The sequence below is a fragment of the Eptatretus burgeri genome, chromosome 13 (genome assembly GCF_056783735.1).
Source record: "Eptatretus burgeri isolate ZD-2024b chromosome 13, Ebu_testis_v1, whole genome shotgun sequence".
NCBI classification, from domain to species: domain Eukaryota; kingdom Metazoa; phylum Chordata; class Myxini; order Myxiniformes; family Myxinidae; genus Eptatretus; species Eptatretus burgeri.
The window spans coordinates 80,881,207-80,898,898 of record NC_140973.1 but is presented as its reverse complement, the minus strand read 5'-3'; the positions used below and the strand labels follow the sequence as shown (position 1 = coordinate 80,898,898).

The 17,692-nt window shown below is 43.8% G+C and overlaps 1 protein-coding gene across 9 annotated transcripts in view; it reads right to left on the bottom strand.

Annotated features, from left to right (window-relative positions):
- The window catches only part of LOC147014905 (cyclic AMP-dependent transcription factor ATF-7-like), a 176,518-nt gene that overhangs the window by 123,612 nt on the left and 35,214 nt on the right, over positions 1 to 17,692 (bottom strand). For 2 of the 9 annotated variants that reach the window (XM_085853352.1, XM_085853353.1), the window contains exon 3: positions 9,716 to 9,870. The exons of the other annotated variants lie outside the window; for them this stretch is intronic. The gene's annotated coding sequence lies outside the window, so the exon portion shown is untranslated. The remainder of the gene's footprint in view (positions 1 to 9,715; positions 9,871 to 17,692) is intronic. 9 annotated transcript variants of the gene reach the window in all.

Below are 17,692 nucleotides of genomic sequence, written 5' to 3'. Positions count from 1 at the left end.
CTTAATGCATGTGACTATTTGGGTTTTGGGGGAGTTGGGGTTGTTGGGGTGTGCAATCACCCTATCACCGGGCACTTCGCTGCACGATTTCCTCAAGTCAACATCCATGACTCAAAACATTTTTAATTTCTCCATCAATGCTTTCACCATATTCACAAAATCACGATTCAAGCTTTTCGCCCATTATCTCAACATTGTTCACACCATTCAGAACGGTTCTGAAAATAAAGCAGCACATGTCTGCTCGAGTAAGGTGTTAACACAATCTAGAAATGGACTGACAAGAGGAGTGGACGACATTCATGCCAAGCAATAATTACTCTTCAACAAGAAAGATTTTTTTTTTTTTAAAGAACCCTGACTTCCAATGGTACTCATCATTCTGAAAAGGTTATCAATTCAAAGCTAAACTGGGCCAACAACACCAACACTGTAATTAGAAGAACACGACAGACACTGGGTACTATGATGAGTAGTCACTTCAGCACCTCTCCACCAACTATGAGGCTCAGGTGAAGAGTGTGATGAAATATTCACCACTCACCTGAGGAACCATCCAAACACCACCAAGGAATCTTGGTACTATCCACGATAAGGTTGTTTGCTTAATCCGATCACAACTTCCACCCCATCTCACCAATAACCTCAGGTACCACTGCGTACTTTTTTTTTTTTTTTTTGCACAACAAAACAAAAAACCCACCTTTCGTTCTTTCGAGTGCAGCCTTATGGCTACTGGTTGCATCAATGGCTCAGGATGCGGCTATGCCGCTGATGCAGTGTCCCAATTACCAGTACACTGGTACTCATTTTGCCGACTTCAGAAGGATGACAGGCTGAGTCAACCCCACCTGGTATTAATTCAGTGGTAAACGGGGCTCGAACTCAGGACCCTAGGATCACAAGTCAGCCACCCTAACCACTAGGCCAACACCAGGCTGTAAAACCCACCTAAAGCACAATGACCTCTCTGATCAAAATACAAAATTTTAACAAAATTTGAGGAGCCCTACAAAAATTACAAATCCTCATGCAACTGACAACATCCTTATTTGGACGAAGAGCGAACAGCTCCTTCAAAATATCAACCAACGGAAGTAGAAAACACAAACAACTATCGAGAGTTCATAGAACACCTTACCCCACGATGTTGAGAAAAAAAAATGACGTGGGCGGGATCTGTGAGCGGCAAATTCGATTTGTCGCAATGACGTAAAATCCCGTAATATCTTGTTCCGAGTACTGATAAACGGGATGGTTTTGAAAGTGCCAACAAGGTGATTTGGATCATTGCACCGTCACTCACATTACATTTAGGGGATGTAAGACTTCTTTGACCTCACACAACTTAGGAAGGAATTGATCGATCTGAATCAAAGCAATCATACAATAACTTGGGGGTAAAGTCTGCTCAATAACGCAAAGAAAATTTCAATCTGTTCTTTCAAGTTGATGAAACATGCATTTTATTGGTCGTCACTCACGTTACAAAATAAAAATAAAAAAAAAGACGTGGAAAATTTTTTGTGCAACTTTGCTGTAGAAGTCTCCTCCAACTGTAGTTCACGCCACAGAAGCATCATTATTTTTGTTGGCAAACGAGTCACAGTAAAACAACAAAAACTTTTATTGAAACCATCACATATTTTGGGTAGGAGAGGCATATATAATGAGAGTAAGGTACGGTCACTCACGTGACGTCACTCACATTACTTCCTCTTTGCACTTTCTAACACAGGATAAAACTTTAAAATCGTAAGGTGAATCATGTACACGATGTATCCCGTGTGAATTTAACAATCATTGGGTTGAGGTTTTACAAACTTGAAGCGAGACGGCTGTTTATTGGGACAGGCTCGCTGAGTCTCTTAATTATCTGGGATCTTTGGTAAAAGACGGTATCTCTTGGATTGGGCCACTTCCATCGATTTCCTGCAGGTATCATAACTGACAATTGGAATTAATTTCCTTCTTTTGCTCACCTGGGCAGGCAACCTGGTCACCCTCTACCATTACCCAATCCATCACCTCGACATGCATGCATTCATTCATCTCCATCCATGCCATCATCGGCATTCACTTCAATGTCATCACTTCCCACTGTATCATCATCAAAATCATTTTCAGCACTCACAGCATGAGCATCCTCATTGGATTCCATTGCGAGGAGAAATGTTTTTCGCTTTTCATTGATCACTATTCTGCTGATCCCTTGAACATAAGGTGTTTGAGAGAAAAATCTGTACCAGTCCGAGGTTGCCATTACTGCCCTCAATATCAGCAGATGTCATCAGAAATACGTACTTTGACAGTGGGCATGTACTGAGCAGCTGCTCCAAACATCTCAACATTGTCTACAAGATTTTTCCTTTTGTTGACTCTCTCCGACACATGGCGCTTCAGAGATCCACCGATTCCATCAACTGGACCCTTACCATGGGAAGTTGCAAAGACATTCCAGCAGATGGTTATGGTTATGTTGTGCTTCCTCTCTAGTACTGGAAGCAACGCAATAACAAACCGGTTCTTAAACTAAGAGCCTGGGCCATGAGACCAAATGGACAGTTTTAACATTTTCTGGCAAATACTCACAGCTTGTCCACATAAGCAATAACAGTTTCTTTGGTGTGTACTAGATCGTCAGAGGCAATGACCTGGGAGTGAATGGAACCATAACACCAGAGGACTGCTGTGAACAGGCTTACCTGGTTTTGCCTCCAGTGAGCACTTTGAATTTCGCTTTGTGCAACACAGGTATATTTCTCTGAAAAGTCCACTTGATTCAGAGCTATGGAAGCATCAAAAGCATCGGTCTCAATGACGATGGCTTCTCTTTCTGTCTTGTATGATGCAGTTTGCTCTTGATGCAACAGTGTTGCAGGAACTGAGGAAGAATAGAGATGACATGTTCCATCAGATCACCTGTGGTACCCTTCTCCAGCACACTGCACAACTTACGATGACCATCATGTTTCTTCCACACATGCCAGAATGCACTGCTCGTTTCATGGAAAACATCCTGGTACTTGGAAGTAAATCCTTGGCCATTTCTGCATGCTCCGCATCGATTTAGCCAACATTCCTTGGATGCAGGCTCACAGAGGAATTGCCCGGTGGAGAGTGTTGACTGCTCTGATGAGGTTTTCATGGTGTCTGCACAAGCATACAGTGCTTGGAGGTTTGCTGCTCAGGAGTATATGTATGTTTGGGGATTCTCCACGTGGACGGTGAAATCTGCAGCTGCTCGTTTCCACCTCACTAAAGCTGAGTTTTCCGAACCAAACTCGTCCTGTTTTTGTGTGTCATTCGTCAATACGTTGCTGGCTCGTCCCCTTGCAATATTTCATGTTAATTTGTTCATTGTTTTGTGCTATTCGTTTTGCATTGTCAAGGCATTAATCAGATAGAAAGTTTACTTTTGAAAATTAGTCCTGGGGGTATTCCAATTCCTCAACTTTATCCTATCCTATTTCCTCTCCTCATTTCAAAAAAAATTGGAAATCCTATTCTCCCCCAACCTGACAGATCTCTCAATCCAGGCAGCTGCCTATAAACCAGGCATCTGTTTAATAGAATCCTTCCTCCCACTGGATGCCCCCGACTCCTACTTGGTGTCTCTCTCTGGCTAATGTCTGCTCCGATTGGATCAATCCGAATCCACTCCTGGTGGCAGAGTTACACTGCACATCAAAAACTCCATTTCTCACTCTTCATGTACTGCTTTTACACCCCAGGAGTACTTCTAACTGCGACTTCCCCTCCGCTTCAAACTCATATTTGTCTGTGTGTTGAACCGTCCCCCCCAACAGCTTTCCTCCTCCATATACATCTCTCAGACAAAATGTCCAAACTTTTAACCGCTCATCACAACTCTCTTCCTCATACAGTAAGTCGTCGACTCACGACCTATGCGACTTACGACTGATCGACTTTACGACCATGCCCGCGACCGCGATATGTACTGTATGTCTGGCCACGACTGCTCCGCGTCTGGCAGCGCGAGTGTTGAAATTATCTTTGTCTACTCCTCAACCTGCCAAGAAGGAAAGAAAGGCCATTGATATCGCCACGAAAATGCAGGTGATCAAACAGTACGAAGGAGGAAAGAAAGTGAATGCGATCGCACATGATCTTAAGTTATCACATTTTACTGTGTCGACGATTTTGAAAGATAAAGAAAGGATTCGTGAAGCTGTGAAAGGTTCTACATGCATGCGATCGACAGTTATAACGACGCAACGGACCGGGCCCATCCACGAAATGGAGAAATTGCTGCATGTTTGGATGGAAGATGAGATCCAAAAACGGATACTTTTAAGCCTTTTTACTGTGCAGACGAAGGCTAGAAGTCTATTTCAGACTTTGAAAGAGCGCCGGAGAAGACTACAGTCAAGAATTTGTAGCAAATACTGGCTGGTTCAAAAGATTCAAGAAAAATTCCAAATTCATAATGTTCGAGTGACTGGAGAAGCAGCGAGTGCAGATGAGGAAGGAGCTCATAAGTTTGTTGAAAGTCTGGATGAAATGATTACGCAAGAGGGGTATCAAGCAGAGCAGATTTTCAATGTGGATGAGACGGGATTATTTTGGAAACGGATGCCAACACGCACTTACATCCATAAAGAAGCCAAAAGCATGCCTAGATTTAAAGCATTTCAGGATAGGCTGACGTTGCTGCTTGGTGGGAACATCGCGGGTTTTAAGCTGAAGCCTTTCTTAATTTATCACTCGGAAAACCAATTTATCACCAAGCACGAGTGACCAATAACATGTTTTGTATTTTTTTTAATTTAGTACGTTTTGTAACTTATGTAAAATGTTTTCTATTTTTTGTATTTTTGTATGTTTTTGCAAATATTAAACCAATTGTACTGTCGTATGCAGTGTTTGACTTAAACCTGACGGACGTAAAAACGTTATACAGTAACAATAAAAATGGTTTTTATAACCATGGTTATAACAATAATGAACAAAGAAAATGTAAATAAAATATGACTTACAGATGATTATTATATCATTATACAGTATAATATACATACGGAAATTTTTGCGTCGGCCTATACACTATAAATAAAGGTAAAAATAAAGGTTGGCCGACTTACGACGAAATCGACTTACGACTGGTCGGTCGTAACCGATCGTGGTCGTAAGTCGATGACTTACTGTAAGTGGTGACATCAGTTGTCACAATGCTAATTGGCTGGGTGTTGGTACGTCTCTCACCAGCCATGGCACTTCAGCAAAGGACTTCTGTGACTCCATGGGACTGACTCAATGTGTGAACTTTCCAACCAGTATTTCTCCCAATGGAAAATGTTTCCTCTTGGATTTGGTGATGACCAACTTCCCTGCCAATGTATATTGCTCGTCCTCTATCCCCAATTGGCTCTTCTGATCATGTGCTTATGAAGGTAAACATATCGTTGTCCATTCCCCAAAAAAACACAGCCTCAACGCCAGCGAATCTGGCAGTTCACTCAGGCAGACGGGCAGGGACTACAAGCAGCCATCACACTTCAGGACTGGTGTCCTATGTCTTGTACAGACAAAATGTGCATTTTTTTAAAAAGCTACAAACCCCACACGCAGAAACTCATCAAAACGATGACAATTTCACTGTCCAAGTCTTCAATCAGTTTTATGTTTGCTGTGACTACAAGGTCAAAAACAAAAACTGCAGTTCATTTTTCTTAATGCTGCCACTGGAAACATTCAATAATACTCAACAGTCCCTTCACCATACATCCCACACTATGTCACGCCCCAAAAAATAAAAAAATATATATTTGCATAAAGGCAGCAGATGAGTGCAATGATATGCAAGCCAGTCTCTGAGCATCCTCATCCTATCTTTTATCACTGGCATGGTCAGATTTGTATAGGACCAGGAGGAGGTGTTGCCAGAGGTTATTTCCAAGCATTTTCACCATTTGTCCTTCACACTGTCTGTGGATGCAAACACTATTCCAATATCTTCTTCAAACAGCTCGACATTGTTGTTTCGAAGTGAGAATCCCCCTCCGCCTTCCCAAAAGTGATGCAACACCACTTCACCAACATTTCTCCCCTGGTGTGCACCTTCGTTTATCTCACTGCAAGAGTACTACAACTTGATCTCTCATCTCCTCTTCTCAAGCTTCTCTATGTCGGTTCTTTCTCTGTCTCTCTCACCACTTCACCACTTCACCCTTTCTTCCTCTCCCCCAGCTCCCCCCCCCCCCCCCACCCCTATATATATTATATATATATATATATATATATATATATGTATATATATATATATATATATGTATATATCTCTCTCTGCCTCTCTCTGCCTCTCTCTGCCTCTCTCTCTCTCTCTCTCCCACCCCTCCTCAGGTCTCTCTTCCGACACAGAAATAGTACTAAACGTAGTTTTTAAATTTTGCGTCACAAATCAGTAAACATGTATACGCATCAAAGGAAGCGTAAAAATGGCTTGTTTGTGGAAATTTCGGTCATTTGAAACATTTCTGTCCCCAATACTGCCTCTCCTCCACTGCACTACCGTCACGGAAACTACTCCAGTAACTGCCTCAGACAACATCATATCAAACTCAAAAGCCTCTGATAACACGAACATCTGGGATGATTTTACACTCGTTTCCTCGTTAAGAAAGAGGAAAAACACCTCAAAATTACTCTACACCTCATAAGGAAAAGGTGGTAGTTTCAGAGTCAGAAGCGTCAGACACAGTTCTGGCTGACCAGATGAGCAATCGGTACAAATCATGTATACCTGAGAATATCGACTCTCAGCTTGTACCCGAGATGGACGAAACTTATTCCACCTCCAGAAAAAGTTAAAAGCAAAACTGTTCCATTTCCCTCTTGTGTGAACGAGGACGAATTGCATCAAGATTCGAATGAAAAATATGACGCCAAAAACTGATCGTATCCTTTGTGCCCCTCCCTCCCTCCCTCCCCCCCTTCTTTACAATGCCATAATTTGCCTAATGGTGACCTTCTAACCCCAACAGTGGCTGTTCCAGCGGATTCAGACATCTTGCCTGAGCACACCGATAGAATCAAGAAAGAACCTCAAATTGTCAAATCTGATAAACCACCCACTTCTTCCCCCCACATATTACCCGAAGTCCCTCAAGAACTTCAAGAGCCTCCTTGAGATGTCTCAGTAGTTTATGATAATGCATGCATACATTGGTGCACCTGGGTGTAGTTAAGAGAATCATGGGACCCACCCATGTTCTAATGCTGTGCTATGTTGTGCCCGCGTCCGAACAACGAGCTCCGATGCTCCAATTATCATTGATGTAACAATCGATAATGTTCCAGTGAGGATGGAAGTTGATACCGGCGCTTCCAGATTAATTTTGAGCGAGAACAAGTTCACCTCCATCTACTCTCCGAGAAAGGCTTCTGCACTCCGGCCTGTATCTATTGACTTGAGGACATACACCAAGGAGGTGGTTCCTGTAGTTGGCTCAGCCAACGTAACTGTGGGATATGGAAATAGCAGTCATGTCCGACCACGATTGATCGTGCATGGAGAAGGACCAACCCTCTTAGGCTGAGATTGGTAATGAATAATCAGATTTAATTGGAGTGACGTAAACAGAGTCTCCAACTCTGATGCTGGATACGATGCCGTGCTCATCAAGTTCCCTGCCCTGTTCAGTGATGGTGTTGGCACCTTTGCAGGGCCCCAAGTGAGGATTCATGTTTCTGCAGATACTCAGCCATTGTTCCATAAGGCTAGACCTGTGCCCTACATGATGCGATCAATGATCGAATGTGAGCTTGACCGCCTGCAGTGAGGGCGTCATCTCACCAGTCGAGTACTCCGACTGGGCGGCACCCATCGTTCCAATACTCAAAGCAGATGGAACAGTGCGCATTTGTGGGGACTACAAAACGACGATCAACTGCTATTCAAAGTTGGATGGCTTCCCTTTGCCCAAAGCAGAGGATCTGGTCACCACTCTGATGGGTGGCCAGACATTCACCAAGCTTGACTTGACCAATGCAGATGCTCAAATGGAACTGGATGATGATTCCAAACCCTATACATGCATCAACACTCATCGGGGACTCTACATGTACAACAGATGCCCATTTAGTATACACTCTGCTGCACCAATCTTCCAATGCAAGATGGAGGCATCATTGAAAACTGTACCAAAGACATTCATATTCCAGGACGACATACTAGTGTCTGGCAAGTGACAACATGAACATCTCGAGAACCTAAACAAAGTCCTCAATCGGCTGTCACAAGCTGGGTTACGCCGAAGGCGTGAGAAGTGTACCTTTATGGCACGTGACGTTGAATACTTGGGTCATCAAATCACCTGTCAAGTCATTTTACCCTCTCCGAGCAAAGATGAAGCAATTGCAAATGCATCAATGCCACAACACATTTCAGAACTTTGTGCATTCCTGGGTATGTTGACAAACTTTGGTAATTTCCTGCCTCAACTAAACACAACCATCGAGCCTCTGTATCTTCTCCAAAGGAAAGGTGTTGTCTGGAAATAGGAAGCTGCCCAAACAAGAGCGTTCAAGTCCACTAAAACCATGCTGTCCTCCTTGGCGTTACTTGTCCATTATGACCCATCCAAGGAACTTGTTCTCAGTTGTGATAGCTCTTCATGTGACATTGAGTGTGCATTGTTGCAAAGAAATGGAACCGGTAATCTCCAGCCTGTTGTGTATGCATCACGAACCCTATCTGACGCTGAACATCGCTATCCTCAAGTAGAACGAGAGGCGTTAGCGTGTGTCTGGGGCACCTTAAAGATGCACCAATATGTCTTTGGAAGACATATTACCATTGAGACTGATTACAAACCCTTGTTAGGTCTCCTAGGAGAAACCAGAGCCATTCTGCCCACATCATCAGGTCATGTACAATGTTGGGCGTTGACCCTTGCCAGTTATGACTCCTCATTGGTTTACCGCCCGGGTAAGGAAATGTACTGTGCTGACGCGCTCAATCGCTTGCTGCTTCCCAGAACCTCCACAATCTGGCGATATCATTAATCTCATGGCTCACGCCATTCACGATGAGACGCCCGTAACCATTAAGCAGATTGCTTGTGCTACCAATAGCAATCCAGATTTGTCACAAATTAAATACTGTGTTATGTCAGGTAATTGGGCATCACTACTGGAAGGGGCAAAACTGTACCTCATCCAGAAGGATGGGCTCTCTATTGATGCAGACTGCCTGCTTTGGGGTAGCCGAGTGATAATTCCGCCGAAACTCCGCGGGAAAATGATCAGTGAACTCCACAATGCTCATCCAGGCATAGTCACCATGAAGTATAGTCCAGGCATAGTCACCGAGCCCATGTTTGGATAGTGACATTTAGTTCAGTGCACGCCATTGTTACACTTGTCAAGCCCATACCAAGACACCACCACAGTCTCCATTGGCCATGTGGTCGTGGCCATCAAAACCATGGTATAGATTACACATCGACCATGCTGGTCCATTTCAAGAGAAGCTTTTCCTTATCGTAGTTGATGCCCACTCCAGATAGATTGAAGCTCTCTTGGTGCCATCCTCATCCTTTGTTGGAACAATTGAAGCTCTATGTACCATGTTCGCACAACATGGTATTCCAAACTCCATTGTATCAGATAATGGATTGTCATTTACAAGTTCAGAGTTTCAGAACTTTTGTAAAATTAATGGCATTAAGCACTACACATCTGCCCCCCTACAAACCTGCCAGTAATGGTCAAGCCGAACGTGCTGTTCAGATCATCAAGAATGATCTAAGCCACGTCAAGGAAGGCTCCATTCAATCACGTCCAGCTCGTGTGTTGCTCAACTACTGCACCAGACCACATCAAACCACCGGTCGCTCACCTGCCAAGCTTCTGATGGGTCGTGAGTTAACAACACAGTCATCATTAGTACATCCGGACGTAAAAGTCCAGGTCGAGAAGAACAAGTATCAACAGAAACGTAATCACGATCAAACATCTGTACACCGCAACTTCCAGATCAATAATCCTGTATGCGTGTTGAACTCCGGATGTGGAAAGAAGTGGTTACCTGGCATCATTATCGATAACATTGGTGAAATGATGTTTCGTGTGAAGTTGTGTGATGGTAGATGCATGCATAAACATGTTAACCAACTCATGTTACATCATGGGGAGCCAAACATTGAACAAGCTCAAGTGCCTTTGTCACCCACCCCTGTATTAACACCACCTGAGGTGTTTCCTCATGAAAGCTTTTCACCCATCAATGCACCTGAACTCCTTCCCGACCCTGTATCCCTTATTGAGAAGACCACAGCAGTCACAAGCAAGGACACCCCTCCACTAGCCCTTAGAAGATCAGTTCGTGTCTAATCCTCCTGAGCATCTTGATTTGTAAAAATAAAATAAAAAAGGGGGGGGAGAGATAAGATGTATCAGTAGTTAATGATATTGCATGCATACATGGGTGCACCGGGGCGTAGTTAAGCAGAGTCATGCGGCCCGCCCATGCTCCGATGCTGTGCTCTGCTGTGTTATGCCCGTGTCCGAATTAAACCTGTTGTTCCCACTGTGGGGGAAAAATTTATATTAATGTATTTTAAATTGTAACAAATGGAGTTTCAGAAATGTAACTTTTATGCTGCAAATTGAATTGGCTGTCATTTCTGGCCAAAAGACTTTTGCCCTAAATGATAAGAAATGTGTTGTTCTGGAGCAGAGTGACCGAGCTGATAAATGAACCTTTGCTTAGAAAATGTACGAAGCGGCTTTTTGTCTAAAAGACACGTCTACAGTCTGGGTGAATATCCCCCAACCTCTCTCTCATGAAAGTATAAAATGTTTTGAAAGGCACATTGTTCTCAGTGCAAGCATGTGAGGAAGTATAGTTTCTCAGTGGCTTGTACTCCTTGGATCTGACCAAGTACCAAGTTAGAATAAAACTCTCTGATGTAATGTAGAAGTGAATTGAATCGGGTTGGTCTAACTGTTAACTAAAGTAAGAATAAATGAAATAGAACCAAATAATATTGCAATCAAATGGGGATTCTTAAGTTCATTGTACAAGGGTGAGAAGTGTATGGTGTATAATTAGAAAATAAATTGTTTCACAAGGAAGGACTTGTGTGGACATCAGTTTTATCAGTGTCGATAGGGTTTTTGTAGGATTTTATAATCAAATCGGACAAACGTTAAACTCTGTCTGAAGTCAAATAGGATTCCACAATCGGCCAGTTAGAATCCTTCAGGAGGACAACGATCACAACAAGGTGGGTTTAAAAAATCCACATCACCACTTCAGAGCCTTCGTCCGTGTCCATTGAGTACATTGCACTCCTGCTCCGACCAAAACAGCGACAGCTCACACATGCACACCACAGGGTACTCCAGAGCCTCAAGAGCTGGTGATTGAAAGTTTTCCAGACAGTGCTTCTGACAGGTCCGAGGGGGAATCTTATGAAATTGAGGATTTCCCTTCAACTGATGAATCAAATGTATCACCAACCCAAATTAAATAAATAAATTAATGTAACCATATTTCTAGAAAGACACACATCGGCATTAAAGATCATTTTTTTTTCTGATCTGCATGGTTTTATTGACACAACTCGAAGGGCACTCGGTAGAGCACATACTTCCACCATGCAATGCCTGATCCACGAGAACATATCGAGCCCGATACATGTTTGAAATATCATGCTATCCAGTACTATATCGTTTTTGGCCCTATCTCTCAATGGTGAAGAATCACTTTAAGAAATAAATAATTCTCGTATCCAGATCCGAATCCGGATCGTCACAAAAATCGAATCAATTATTTCTCCTCACGAACCCAACATGTCCACCAAGTTTCATCCGAATCCGTCCACAACTTTTTGAGATATCGTGTGATATCGTTACGGATTTGGAAGCCTCTTGCACACAGACAGCCAGCAGTCCCAAAGTTTAGTTATTTCGTTTAGTTTAGTTTAGTTATTTATATTAGTTTAGTAAGTATTATGTGTATAGTTAGAATCCATCCCCTGTGTCTAACGGGAATTTCATGTGTGCGCTGCGAGTTATTTTGTCGTGAGTTTTTTTTTTAATATATTCCCCAACAACATCCTGATTCGTTCCGCCACCCAACCAAACCTTCGCGCAGCGACTCCATTATCCACGTGTTTTTGGCTGAAGGCGTGGGCGGAGCCTCCATCGCCTCAGATCAAGGCTCCGCTCCGAAGAAGGGCAGGGAGTGTTTCCTCCAGCCAATGGACGAAGAGCGAACAAAGCCAAGGCGCTCCATCCAATGGGAAGCCAGAAGGCCAGAAATAACTACAGAGCCTCTTCGGGGGGGGAGGGCGGGCCACCGACACGCCACCCGTCCAATGGGAGGCAGAGTTACCTCAGGAGGGATCCCTCCCACCTCGCAGGAGGGGTTGAAGAATTGTCGGTGCGATCCGTCTGGGTTGTCTCGTCTGGTCTGCTGGCCATCTTCCGTCTTGGTGCTGGCTGACGTCTGCCGCTTCATCTTGGTTCCTTGGCGCTTGGTGCGAGGTTGTCCGCGTGGGTTTGAGTCCCACCGTGGTGGTTGGATCGTCCGATCTTCCCAAGCCCCTCCACGAGAATCCCGAGCTCCACAACAGCAGGTCGGCAAGCTGTGCGAATGCGGCCAGGTACCAGCAGAACTCTGACCTCCAGCCTGTGAGGGTTGAAATAAAGACAATCCGGGTCCATTTTCTTTTGGTGTGTGTGTGTGTGTGTCTGTGGTGGCGCCGTCCTATAAGTAGAAATTGTATAAGTGTTGATTGCTCATTGTACATTGCATTTTATTCGTGATTAAGTCTGCTCTGTGCCTCCCTTCCCGATTATTGTAAATAAACCCGTTAAATGTTCCAGCTCGTTGCCTGTTGTTTCTACCAATGACCCAGCACGGTGCGGGCTTGAGAAATAGTGAGGCCGTTTGTGCCGTAAGTTCTTATTTGGACCAGCACGGCTTTTGTAACTCCCGCTCGGTTACGCCGGATCCGATTCGGTAACAGCGACTCGGTTCGGACAAAGCCGGCCAAGGGTGTGGCTTCCCCAGTAGTTAGACTGTGTGAGTATTTAGGTAAATTGGAATAAAGTGGACCCTACCTCACGCCGTCGAAATATTGGCGACCACGGTCTTTTCGGTGACCCATCGACTCCAGAGTTATCCGGGGTGACGACCTTTCAATTCTGGGTGTTCGGTGAGAGACGGCCCAACTGCTCTGTGTTGTGGTCGTTATCGCCACTGGAATCCGGCACCACAACAATATATCGGTTTCGCCCAATCACTCAATGGTGAAGCATCACTTGAAAATTTTAGTAGCCGGATCTGGATCTTCACCAAAATCTGATCGTTCATCAGTGTCCCACACTGAACCTGTCCACAAAATTTCATCCGGATCCATCCACAACTTTTTGAGATATCCCGCAAACAAACAGACAAACAGACAGACAGAAAGGGGTGAAAACATAACCTCCTTCACCTTCGGTGACGGAGGTAAGAAGGAGGAATATCATCCCCCGGCGCAGCGACCACCATTTCACTGAGCCTCAGTGGAGCAGGTTTTAAAGTGCAGTGCATTGTGAAAGCAAAATATGAACTCAAACGATGACTTTTGGTTGTCTAAACCTCAACGGTGGTGTGAGCCAGTTGCGCAAACTTCAAGTGGTTAACCTTACAATACAAAAAAAAAAAAAACACGTACTTTTCTTGCAAGAGACCCACACTACCCCAGCATCCCATGCAGAATGGAACCACATGATGAAAACAACCGCCTTTTTTAGCTAATCAAATACTCGCAATGCATTTCTGTTTAACCTTTGAACCCCAATTTTCCCCAAAGCACTCCTTTCAAAATATTGTGACCGTTTGAGGCTCCGGGGAAGTACATACAAAGACACATAAAGAAACCCCAGCGTAGTTATCTCCATAGTATATTGTGAAGCTAATTTACCTCCCCCCCCCGCCCCCTCCCATGTTCAGTGGGAATGGAACATGCTTTGTGCTTGTAATAGAATGGAATCCCATTGTGATTCTTTTCTTTTCTATCTATCTCTCTATCACTCTATACACAGTGCATCCACACGCTTTACAATATGCTTTGCACAAACAACACACTTTGCACAAACATCAAACCACTTTTCATGAAAGGATTGATCGAACACGGCGCCCAACACAGCACAGGAAGGGCTGAACCAGGGAGAGAAAAGGAAACAAAAGAGCACTTTGCCAGAGTTTGGAATAACGCTCCGCAGCCAGAAGACGGGGAAATCCAGTTCGAACATCCAACGGCGTGGGCAAGATAACAGAGTGATCTAATGGGAAGTGAATCATGCGGCATCCATCCGCGGTGGAGAGCAGAATGTGGCCATAAAATCCCGGACCAGAACGACAAGCATCTGGGAACCTGCAAGAGCGAGCTGTTGTCTGTGGAACGAGCTTGTGACTGGTGGAGAGCAAGCGCGAATGAGCGAGGCCCAGTGACAGGCAGATGGACCAATCCAATGGAGAGTTCCCGGGTGCGTCGTCCAAACACACCGATTTACGTGATCTTTCTTTTACGGTCTCTGTTCTACCTTGTCCCCTTTGGATGCATGAGCATAAACGCAAAGCACTAGCTGTCTTTTTCATGGCTTACTGATCATCACACTTCACACCATTTAATCCAACGTGACACGCATTCACACTCGCACCTCTTGAGACACTTTACATTACACCTCCCGGCTTACACGCAGGTGAGCAAGGGGTCACAAGCATGCACAGTCTTCTTCTCTCCTCTGTCCCTCTATCTCCTCATTACCCAGAATGACTGTAGCACCCATTTGGATGACAAGTGACTGACTATGAGGGGCTTATGTGCAAAATATAAGGATTTCTCGATTATGACACTGCTTGTATATGTGCTCTTTGTTAACCATTACAAACCTTTTAGAAACTGTCCTGTTGTCAGCTTCTATCGATTAAGCATAGTGTGTAATAACAGGGAGCTTGTCACCACCGTTCGGACATGGCTAGCCATTAGCCGGTGTGTCCACCTACGTCCTACGGTAATGCTGAACCATATTATGATCAAGGTGGCACATTGGGAAGCAGAGTCCTTATCTGGGGCGTTTCATTCGCCGGGAAGGTAAAGCGGGATTGGACGCTGGACCCTACCTAAATTAAGCATCTCAAACGGCGTCTGTGATTGCTTCGTAACCTGTCGCACCGCGGAATTACCTGCGGTTCATTGGCTTCGGGGTCATCGGCTGGGAAGTGGATCCCAGCACTCTCCTCACGATACATATCGGAGGCGAATCCGTAACAATATAATCCCAGGGCATTTAGCCTCCCTCAAAATTACTCCGAACAATATAAATTTTACATTGCTGAATGTTTATACCTCTTCATCTTGTACAGAATGATAAGGTTTTTTGGGGCCTCACATGAGACAAATGGATTTCCACAGATGCCTTACTAGCCTTAGCGAGCCTTACTAGCTAGGTCTAGCCTTACTAGCTATTGCTTTGTGCCTTTCACCCTTCCTCGAGACATTGTAAACATGGATTTCTGTGATTCATGACTTGATTGATGTTTGGGACATTTATGATGAAAGTGTTGGCCTTGTTTTCCTCGATCAGGAGAAGGCTTTTGATTACGTTTCTCATGGATATTTGTCTGAAGTCTTACAACGGTTTGGTTTTGGACCTTTTCTTATACATTTACGTAATTTGAACATATCTGCCCTGCTCAATATCAACAATGAACTTGTATTCCCTTTTTGTATTGAAAGAGGTGTTAGGTCGGGCTGTCCACTTTCAAGTGCCTTATACACCCTATCCCTTGAACCCCTCTTCAACACTTTTTGTAAGTCTTTCTCTGGTTTCACTGTTTGAGGTTTAAAGGTCCCATGACACCCAAAAGTACTGAAATTGCATATATACTGTATGACCTATCGGAGTTTTTCATCGTGATTTCAGATCTGACAATATTTTTTTCACAATACTCGTTCTGTAAAATGAAAAATCAAAAAAACAAACCTCTTTGGGAACGCCCCTAAAATTCTGCTGAAATCTACTGAAAGGGACGTAACCCACATGACATTAACTGCAGGACAAAGGCTACACGTAAATTACTCGGGTTGGTGGTCTACGTGATTCTATTGGCTTCCTGTGTGTTTCTACATTTGATTGGTCGACTCAATCGCTTCGTTCATTTCTGCTTTAAAAAAAATCAAACATTTGGTTTTGAATTATGGATGGCATGGACTTTGATTTGTCTGGGAGCGACAGTGAGTGTGAGAGAAATGAAGGATTTTGGTCTGAATCACATGGAGAATTGTCGGATAACGTAGTCACGGGAGGTGAAGTTCAAGCAGCTGGAAATGAAATACGGCCTTACCAGTTCGAGCCCGAAGCAGGACAAGCAGAGGAAAATGGCGATGAAATTCCCGAAGTTCATGATGATCGGGAGGACATCCAAGGAAGACTCGGAAATAACAACTGGTTAGACTAAATCCTATTCGTAATTCAATAATGTAAATTCGACTTGCATACTGCTCGATATCAGAAATATTTTAGTGAGGTGACGTGACCAGCGCAGCGCAGCGGGCATGTTTCTCCGCGGCGAACGAATCACAAACAAGGCTGGCGCATGTCATCAGCCGTATCTCCCCACGCATAAAACGAAGCAATCTCGCTGTCCGGATACGATGAAAACTTGTGTGCAGAACACACCATGTGACACAATTGTCTAGAGTAGTCCGATAAATCTGACGTTCTGTTGCATTTTTATTTATTTCATTCCTACCGTCGTCATGTAGCACCAGTAGAAAACAATGAAGAAAAGAGAATAATAAAAGAAAGCTACAGCACGTCAGATTTATCGGACTAGTCGGACGGACGACGGATTTATCGGACTAGTCTGGACTCTAGAGTTGACAAGTAACTTGTATTAGCATGCACACAATGTATAAGTGAATGCGTAAGAGTCCCGAGGCTATGAGGCCGTTGTAATAGGACAGATAAATTTGTCTTTCGTAGTTGTGCCAACATATTTTTCCCTGTTCATTTATTACAGAATTTTGGCTAAATGTTAATGAATAGCAAGCCAATGGAAGCAGTACCTTCACTTTAGAATAAACCCATGTATGTCGAGTGCAGCCATACCTGGCTTGCATGTATGTGGAATCGTACCTATCCCAGCAGGATGGTTTCAACGAACAATTCAATAAGCTGCAAAATGTGGGTGCAGGTTTTTCACATCGTTTGATTTTAAAATTATCTCCTTGCGCCTTGAAATGATGCAATATTAATCTTTAGTATTTTACTTGTAGGTCCCTGTAAGTTTCTTTTTTAATGGAAAGGTTCAACAGTCACATTTTATATTTTGTGGACATGGTATAGCCCTTTATTGTGCATACATGTATTGGATTTGTACACGACTACGACAAGGTAGTAAAGGGATAAATAATTGCCTCGTGATTGTTGTGCATACACGGCTCAAAACCGAATTTCTTATCCGCGAAACAATCACAAGAATTAAGACGATTAGTGAGATAGCAAACACATGTGCACAATGCATTTGTAGGTACTTTATACGGCGCGCGACATCTAGTCAATCCACTCTGTGCGAGTCGCGTTCTGCATATGACGTGAAGGATGCGGTTTGCTGAAGGCAACTCTTTAAAGGGGCGGGGCATAGCAAGTTGTGAAAAGCACCAGAAAT